Source organism: Petaurus breviceps, unplaced genomic scaffold (assembly GCF_028583685.1).
Source record: "Petaurus breviceps papuanus isolate PSGF00001 unplaced genomic scaffold, PetGlider_PUasm1.0 175, whole genome shotgun sequence".
NCBI lineage: Eukaryota > Metazoa > Chordata > Mammalia > Diprotodontia > Petauridae > Petaurus > Petaurus breviceps.
The window spans coordinates 43,162,349-43,171,415 of NW_027185764.1; the positions used below are offsets into that span (position 1 = coordinate 43,162,349).

The window sequence follows — 9,067 nt, forward strand, 5'->3', positions numbered from 1 at the left end:
TAATCCCATAGTTCCCAATGGTTTATGTAAATATTTTCCTAATATGAATTATGAAATCAGGATGGTAGCAGGAGGTATTAGTATCCTCATTTCAAAGATGTGGAAACTGAGGAATAGAGTGATTATAGTGACTTAACCAGGGCCACAGAGAACTACTAAGAGTCATCAGACCCTATTATCCAGATCTTAAAGCCATCATAGTTCTCTCTATCACCCTACTGCCTCTCTTAAGAATATAAAAGAACCCCACCTCCAGTCCTGTTGTTAAACATTTGCCAGCATACCCCTGAATTGAGTCCCTTTCTATGTATTCTTCTCCAGTCTAAAAGCTAAGTGCTTGATCTGGACTCACACAGGTCTTTGTACTTTTGAACAAAACCTTCACCTTCATTTCCTCATTCTCTCCCTCTGAGTTACTGGTACTAACTTATGCCTGACCAACTACTTTGCTCATCCTTTACAAATCCCTAGGGCCTAAGCATACCAAAGTGATGTTCTTAGGATCATCTCTTCAGCTTAGCCTTGGATTACTATAGTTGGAAACTCAGAAGTGGCCACCATTGGAAATTATTCTGACTGGGGGCCAGAACTATGAAACTAGAGGAAGCAGACCTAGACAATCAGGACTTCCACCAAAGCACTGAATTTAGAGGACTTACATTCAGTATTAGAAAAACAAGAGAGCTAAGCAACTTCATTGGTTGGAATAATTAGTTCAAATAGAAACCTACCAGTTAGTGGGGTGGGATGACCTCTCCACCTTCCTAACTCCTCACGCTCAAGAGAGGACACACTTTGCCCAAAGTGCAAAAATGATTAGCTATGGTTCTGGAAAGAAGTAAAAGTTGCCTATGGCCTGCTAGACTCCTGGCCATCCCTTCCTATTCCATTCACCTTTGTTTACTGAGAGTGTGTTTGTAAATGCGGTTCTCTGCCTTGTATCTTTCCTGTAATCTGGAAATATGATTAAAATGATTGATTTAAAAAAAAGAATATAAAAGAAGATATTGCATAGATCCTCCTCTCAAGGAATTTTCAGTCAAATGTGTACGTGTGTGGGAAAGGAAATATAAGAACACAAATAATTGTGATTTAAGGGAAAGTAGGTTATGGGAAATTGAGGAGGCAGAGTTCCAGCTCTGGATAGGAACAAAAGAAAAGGAATAGAGGTAGCTATAAGAAAAGAGGATCAGAGAAGGAATCTCATGGGAAAAAATTGCACTGGAGAGGGTTATTGAAGAAAGGAAAGAACATGAAGAGAGGTAGATACTGGTGGAATAGGGAAAGTGATGGTGAAAGATTATCACACATAAGCAAAGTACCAAAGAGACAAGCAGTTAGGACAAGAGCAAAAGCCCAAAGTCAAGTCCAGTTCAACTCTCCTAGCAACCCTCTTCAAATATAGTATCATGTAATGTGGCATATGATATTTAGTGGCATTGATTTCACAACCATTTCCAGACTGTAAGCTCCTGAAGACTGGGAAAAGAAATGAGGGGGATACAAGAAAATTATGAAAAGAGAGTCATCAGCTTGGTAAAGGAAGCACAAAAACCCACTGAAAAGAAGAACTCTTTAAAAAGCAGAATTACTCAGATGGAGAAGGATATGCAAAAACTTAGTCATTAATTCTTTAAAATTCAGAATTGACTAAGTAGGGGGACAGAGTCAAGAAGGCGCAGTAGAAAGAGGACTTCCCCATGGCTACTGCTCCCAACTCCCCCAATTCATGTAAAAAATGACTGTAAACAAACTTTGGAGCTACAGAACCCACAAAATGACAGTCAGAAGCTAAACTCCCACTGAAGATGGCCCAGCAGGCCAGGAGGAAGGGGCCAGCACAGCGTGCTGGGAGCAGAGCCCAGCCCTGCATGAGCCCAAGGTTTTAGCCTTAGAGAGGCCACAACCAGCCAGGCTGGAGGGACATCAGATCACCAGCAGCAGTGGCAGTTTCCAGAATTATCAACTCATAGATGCTAAGGACAAAGTGAGAGGTCAGTGCAGTTTGGACTTTGGGAACAGGGAGTTCGGGAGTGGGGTCCAGCCTTAAACCCCATGAGAGAAAAGCAAATGAGGCACCGCAGCAATGGAGCCGCCACTACGTGGCTGCTTCAGAGCTCTTGGCCTGCAGATTGAAGGGCGACCAAGCATCCAGTCTGAGGGGTAATTGCTCTTGCTTTAACCTGCTTGGATTGGGATTGCAGTCTTGGGTGGAAATCCTGGTGTGCGTGACCAGTTTGCCAGAGTATGTAGATGCTTTAAAGAGGGCACCCACCTAATAGCTCCAGCAACTATGAAAACCCCAGCATTTGGTACAAAGCTCCCCTGTCTGGTAGCAGAGCCCTACTGTGGCAAAAAGCTCAAAAGTCAAGTAAATGAGTGGCAACATGAGCAAGCAAAGGAAGCAAAGCAAGCAGAGCAATCGGATATTAGATTTCTACTTTAGGGACAAAAAGGATCAAAGCATGGAACACGAGGAAGACAGTGAAGTCATAACTCCTGCACCAAAAGCTTCCAAGAAAAATATGAGCTGTTTGCAAGACATAGAGGAGCTTTGAAAGGATTTTGAAGACCAAGTAAGAGAAGTGGAGGAAAAATTGGGAAGACAAATGAGAACAATGCAAGAAAATTATGTAATGAGAGTCAACAACATAGATGAAGCAAATAACACTTTTAAAAATAGACTAATTCAAATGGCAAAAGAGGCTCAAAAAGGCAATGATGAGAAGAATGCCTTAAAAAGATGATTTGTCAGATGGAAAAAGAATCTCAAAAGCTCACTGAAGAGAATCACTCCCTCAGAATTAGATTGGAGCAAATGGAAGCTAGTTGCTTTATGAGAAATCAAGATATTATTAAACAGATCCAAACAAATGAAAAAAAAAGAAGGTGATGTGAAATATTTCATTGGAAAAACCACTGACATGGAAAGTAGATCCAGGAGAGATAATACAAAAATTATTGGACTACTGAAATTCATGATCAAAAAAAGGACCTAGAAATCATCCCTCAAGGAATTCTCAAGTAAATTGTCCTGATGTTTTAGAACCAGAGGGCAAAATAGAGGTTGAAAGGATCTACTGATAACCTCTTGAAAAAGCTCCCAAAAAGAAAACTCCTAGGAATATTATAGCCAGGTTCCGGAGTTCCCAGATCAAGGAGAAAATATTACAAGTAGCCAGGAAGAAACAATTTGAATATTGTGGAAACACAATCAGGATAACACAGGATCTAGCAGCTTCTAAACTGAGGGATCAAAGGACTTGGAATATGATATTCCAGGGGTCAAAGGAGATGGGATTAAAACCAAGAATCACCTACCCAGAAAAATTGAGTATCATGTTTCAGGGGAAAATATGGTCATTCAATGGAATAGAAGACTTTCAGTCATTCTTGATGAAAAAAAAAACAGAGTTCAATAGAAAATTTGACATTCAGATACAAGAAGCAAGAGAAGCATGAGAAGGTAAAAAGGGAAAAGAACTCATAAGGAACTTATCAAAGTTAAACTATTTACATTCCTACATGGAAAAATGATAATTGTAACCTATGAAACCTTTCTCAGTGTGATAATAGTTGAAGGGAATAGAAATGTGTGTGTATGTGTATATAAGTATATATAAATATATATATATATATATATAAATGCATGTATATATATGTCTATATAGGAGGGTATATGGGCATATGAATACATATGTGAGTGTGAGTATATATGTGTACAGGTATACATATACAGAGGGCACAGGATCAATTTAATAGGAAGGAATGATACTTAAAAGGTGAAATTAAGAGGTGAGAGAGGAATATAATGAGAGGAGATGGGGAGAGACAGAATGGGGTAAACTATCTCATACGAAAGAGGAAAGGGAAAACTATTACAATGAAGGGGAAGAACAGGAAGGCAAAAGTGAATGAGTCAACCTTATTCTCATTGAATTTGGCTTAGGGAGGGAATAGCATACACACTAAATAGGGTATCTCACCCTACAAGTGAGTAGGGGAAAAATGGATGAGAGGGGGCATAATGGAAGGGAGGGCAGGCAGGGGGGACAGAAGTTGGAAGCACCCACTTTTGAAAAGGGAAAGGATCAAAGTAGAGAATAGAACAAGTGGGGGATCAGATAGGATGGAGGGAAATATAGTCTTTCACAATATATCCACTATGGAAATGTTTAGCATAGCTACACATGTACAACCAATATTGAATTGATTATCTTCCCAGTGAGGGTGGGTGATGAGGGAGGAAGGGATGGATTTCTTTTTTTTTTTTTTTGGTTTTTATTAATTTGTTTACTTTTAGTTTGCAAGATTCATTATCACAATTCCTTAAGTTTCACATTTTCTCTCCCTCCCCCCCACCCCCATGGCAGCATACAATCAAGTATAGTGTCTGCAAATACTTTCACATTAGGCATTAGTCAGTTTATAAAGAATGATTGTAACAGATGGAATGAAGAATGGGAAAGAGGAAACAAAACCAAACAAAAGAACAAAAAAGTGCAGGTAGTTTGCTTCAATCTGGGTTCAATCGCAGTTCTTTCTCTGGATGTAAATATCTCTCTCCATCATGAGTCTTTTGGGTTTGACTTATGTCTCTGGATTTCTGAGAAGAGTCAAGTTTATCAAAGTTGGTCATCACACATACTTTGTGTCTGTAATTGTGTACAAATTCCTCCTGGCTCTTCTCTTCTCACTCAACATCAGTTCATATAAACCTCGCCATGTAAACATGAAGTCCATCTGTTCCTCATTTCTTATTGCACAATAGTATTCCATAACATGCATATACCACAACTTGTTCAGCCATTCCCCAATTGATGGACACACCCTTAATTTCCAATTCTTTGCTACCACAAAAAGAGCTGCTATAAATATTTTCTCCATATGGGTCTTTTTCCCACTTCTATGATCTCTTTGGGATGCAACCCTAGAATTGGTATTGATGGGTCAAAGGGTATGAAATTTTTTATAGCCCTTTGGGTATAATTCCAGATTGCTTTCCAGAATGGTTGGATCAGCTCACAACTCCACCAGTAATTCATTAGTGCTCCAATTTGTCCACATCCTCTCCAGCATGTGTCATTTCCCTGTTTTGTCATCTTAGCCAATCTGACTGGTGAGATGTGTTACCTCATAGTTGTTTTGATTTGCATTTCTCTAATCAATAGTGATTTAGAGCATTTCTTTATGTGCTTATAGATATATTTAATTTCTTTCTCTGAAAACTGCCTGTTCATATCCTTTGACCATTTATCAATTGGGGAATGACTTGTATTCTTATAGATTTGGCTCAATTCCCTGTAAAATTTAGAAATGAGTCCTTTATCAGAGATACAGGTTGTAAAAATTCTTTCCCAATTTCCCACCTCCCTCTTAATCTTGGTTACATTGGCTTTGTTTGTACAAAAGCAATTCAATTTAATAAAATCAAAATTATCCATTTTGCATTTTATAATGCTCTCTAATTTTTGTTTAGTCATAAAGTCTTTCCCTGTCCACAAATCTGACAGGTAAACTAGTCCTTGTTTTCCGAGATTGCTTATAGTATCAACCTTCATACCTAGATCATGCACTCATTTAGACTTGATTTTGGTATATGGTGTTAGGTAATGGGCTATGCCCAGTTTATGCCATACTATATTTCAGTTTTCCCAGCAGTTTTTGTAAAATAGTGAGTTCTTATCCTAAAAACTGGGGTCTTTGAGTTTATCAAACAATAGATTACTTTAGTCATTGACTGCTGAATCTCATGTGCCTAATCTATTCCATTGATCCACTCCTCTATTCCTCAGCCAGTACCCAGTAGTTTTGATGTCTGCTGCTTTATAACACAGATTGAAATCTGGTATAGCTAGTCTACTTCCCTAGCATTTCTTTTCATTAATTCCCTTGATACTCTGGACCATTTATTCTTCCAAATGAATTTTGTTACTATTTTTTCTAGCTCTATAAAGTAGTTTTTTGGTAAATTGATTGATATGGCACTAAATATATAATTTAATTTAGGTAAAATTGTCATTTTTATTATATTAGCTTGACCCAGCCATGAGCAATTGATATTTTTCCAATTAGTTAGATCTAACTTTATTTGTGTGGAAAGTGTTTTGTATTTGTGATCATATATGTCCTGGGTTTGTTTTGGCAGGTAGATTACCAAATATTTTACAATGTATATAATAACTTTAAATGGGATTTCTCTTTCTATATCTGGCTGTTGAATTTCATTGGAAATATATAGGAATTCCAAGGATTTATGTGGGTTTCTTTTCTATCCTGCAACTTTGCCAAATTTATTTATTCTCTCAAGTAGTTTTTTTACTTGATTCTCCAGGATTCTCTAAGTATATCATCATATCCTCTGCAAAGAGTGATAGCTTGGTCTCTTCTTTGCCTAATTTGATTCCTTTGATTTCTTTTTCTTCTCTAATTGCTACTACTAACATTTCTAATACCAGACTGAATAAGAGGGGTGATAGTGGACACCCTTGTTTCACCTCTCATCTTATTGGAAATGCTTCTAGCTTATACCCATTACATATAATACTTGCTGGTGGCTTTAAATAGATGCTACCTATTATTTTAAGGAAGGATCCATTTATTCTTATACTTCTAGTGTTTTTAATAGGAATGGATGTTGTATTTTGTCAAAAGCCTTTTTTGCATCTATTGAGATAATCATGTGGTTTCTGCTGGTTTTATTGTTGATATGATCAATTATCCTGATGGTTTTCCTAATATTAAACCATCCTTGCATTCCTGGAATAAATCCTACCTGACCAAAGTGTATTATTCTTGAGATAAGTTACTGTAGTATTTTTGCTAATATTTTATTTAAAATTTTTGCATCTGTATTCATGAGGGAGATTGGTCTATAATTTTCTTTCTCTGTTTTATCTCTTCCTGATTTAGGTATCAGTACCATATTTGTGTCATAAAAAGAATTTGGTAGGACTCTTTCTTCACTAATTTTCCAAAATAGTTTGTAGAGTATCAGAATCCCTCTGGCCCTGGAGATTTTTTCCTAGGGAGTTGACTGATGATTTGTTCAATTTGTTTTTCTGAGATGGGTTTATTTAAGTAACTTACTTCCTCTTCAGTTAATCTGGGCAACTTGTATTTTTTTTAATATTCATCTATTTCCCTAAGATTGTCAAATTTATGTGCATAAAATTGGGGAAAATAATTCCTAATTATTGTTTTGATTTCCTCTTCATTGGAGGTAGATTCACCCTTTTCATTTTTGATACTCATAATTTGGTATTCTTCTTTCTTTTTTTTTTATCATATTGACTAAGGGTCTATCAATTTTATTGTTTTTTTTTCATAAAACCAGTTCTTGGTTTCATTTATTAATTCAATAGTTTTCTTAATTTCAATTTTATTAATCTCTCCTTTGGTTTTCAATATTTCTAATTTAGTATTTAATTGGGGATTTTGAATTTGTTCTTATTCTAGGTTTTTCAATTGCATGCCCAATTCATTGGCCTCCCTTTTCTCTAATTTAATCATGTATGCACTCAGGGATATAAAACTTCCCCTAAGAACTGCCTTTAATGCATCCCACAAATTTTGGTATGTTGTCTCATTATTATCATTCTCTTGAATGAAAATACTAATTGTTTCTATAATTTCTTGTTTGACCCACTCATTCTTTAGAATTAAATTGTTTAATTTCCAATTAGTTTTTAGTCTGTCTTTCCATAGTCCTTTATTGCATACAATTTTTATTGCATCATGATCAGAGAAGGATGCATTTAATATTTCTTTTTTTTTTTTGACCAGGACATGAGAGGCCTCAGTTTATCCCAGGTTTAAAACAAACAAACTTAAATCATCTAAATCACATCACAAAAGACAGCTATTTCAGCTAAAAATATCACTTGCAAATGGGGGCCACGTGGAAATGGGTCAGAACACAATGGATAGAGGAGGGAGGAACTGTCCATCCAGCGACCTACACACCACATGTCTCAGAGGCACCAGCTCCCGCACACATGTGCTTAATAATACCAAACAGTCTATTTGTTCACAATATTAAAGGGCATCTAGAGTTAGCTACAAGGGACTGGAAATCACCTGTCGAATGGGCACAGAAAGGCTGGGTCCAAAGATGGACTGTCACTCAGGAGGGTGGAGCTGCTGAACCTTCTTGCTGACCACTGTCTTGCAAAAAATGCTGAGGGGAAGGGATGGCTTTAGTCATCAGCTGTCATTCCTTTCACAGGGTCTTTTTCTCTCATCTCATCCAGCTGTCTCTTAGTCTTGTCTTCCATCCTGCGAATGTCATCCATAGTCAGCTCAACACACTTATCAAGCCAACAGAACAGCTGCCAATGGAAGTTTATAAACAAAAGTTTCTCTTGCTTCTGTAATAAAGTTTTCAACTTTGTTCTGAAGGCCCCACCACTTGAACTTGACCATTACCAGTCTGTAGGAGCACTTGTACGACAAGTCCATCTGATTCACGAATTCTTTCTTCCAATTGGGACCCAGTGGACCCTTCCTGTCTTGACTGATTTAAAATTTGATCTTCTTCTTGCTGGTAATCCTTGCTAAGCACCTAGTTCTGATCTGCAATATCTATGAAAACAGTTTCCACATGTTTCCATACATCTGGCTCCAGTTTGTGCACATTTTCCAGTGTTCCAAGGTCAGGTTTGTACCAGGTTTCAGTTTTAATCAGGAAGTCATCTTTCATTTGTGTGTGTGTATATATATATATATATTCATTTGTAATAATTAATCCACAGACACTGGCAGGATAACTTGATACTCCTTGATCAGCACCATGTCTGGGCCCGGCGTCCAGGGGGCTGGCCTGCTTCGTGGCGGCCGCTTTCGCCTCAGCTCGACCCGGCCATGCTCGTTTTCGTCATTGTCGTCATCGTCGTCGACCTTCCCTCGCCCCTGGCTGGCTGTCCAGCCTCCTGCATTTAATATTTCTGCCTTATTGCACAGAATTGTGAGGTTTTTATGCCCTAGAACAAGGTCGATTTTTGAGTATGAGCCATGAACCACTGAGAAGAAAGTATATTCCTTTTTATCCCCCTTCAGTTTTCTCCAG

General features: G+C 37.7%; 1 pseudogene; it reads right to left on the bottom strand.

The window, feature by feature from the left end:
- Window positions 1–7,766: 7,766 nt before the first annotated feature.
- Window positions 7,767–8,701, bottom strand: LOC138159108 (phosphatidylinositol transfer protein alpha isoform pseudogene; annotated as a pseudogene).
- Window positions 8,702–9,067: the final 366 nt, after the last annotated feature.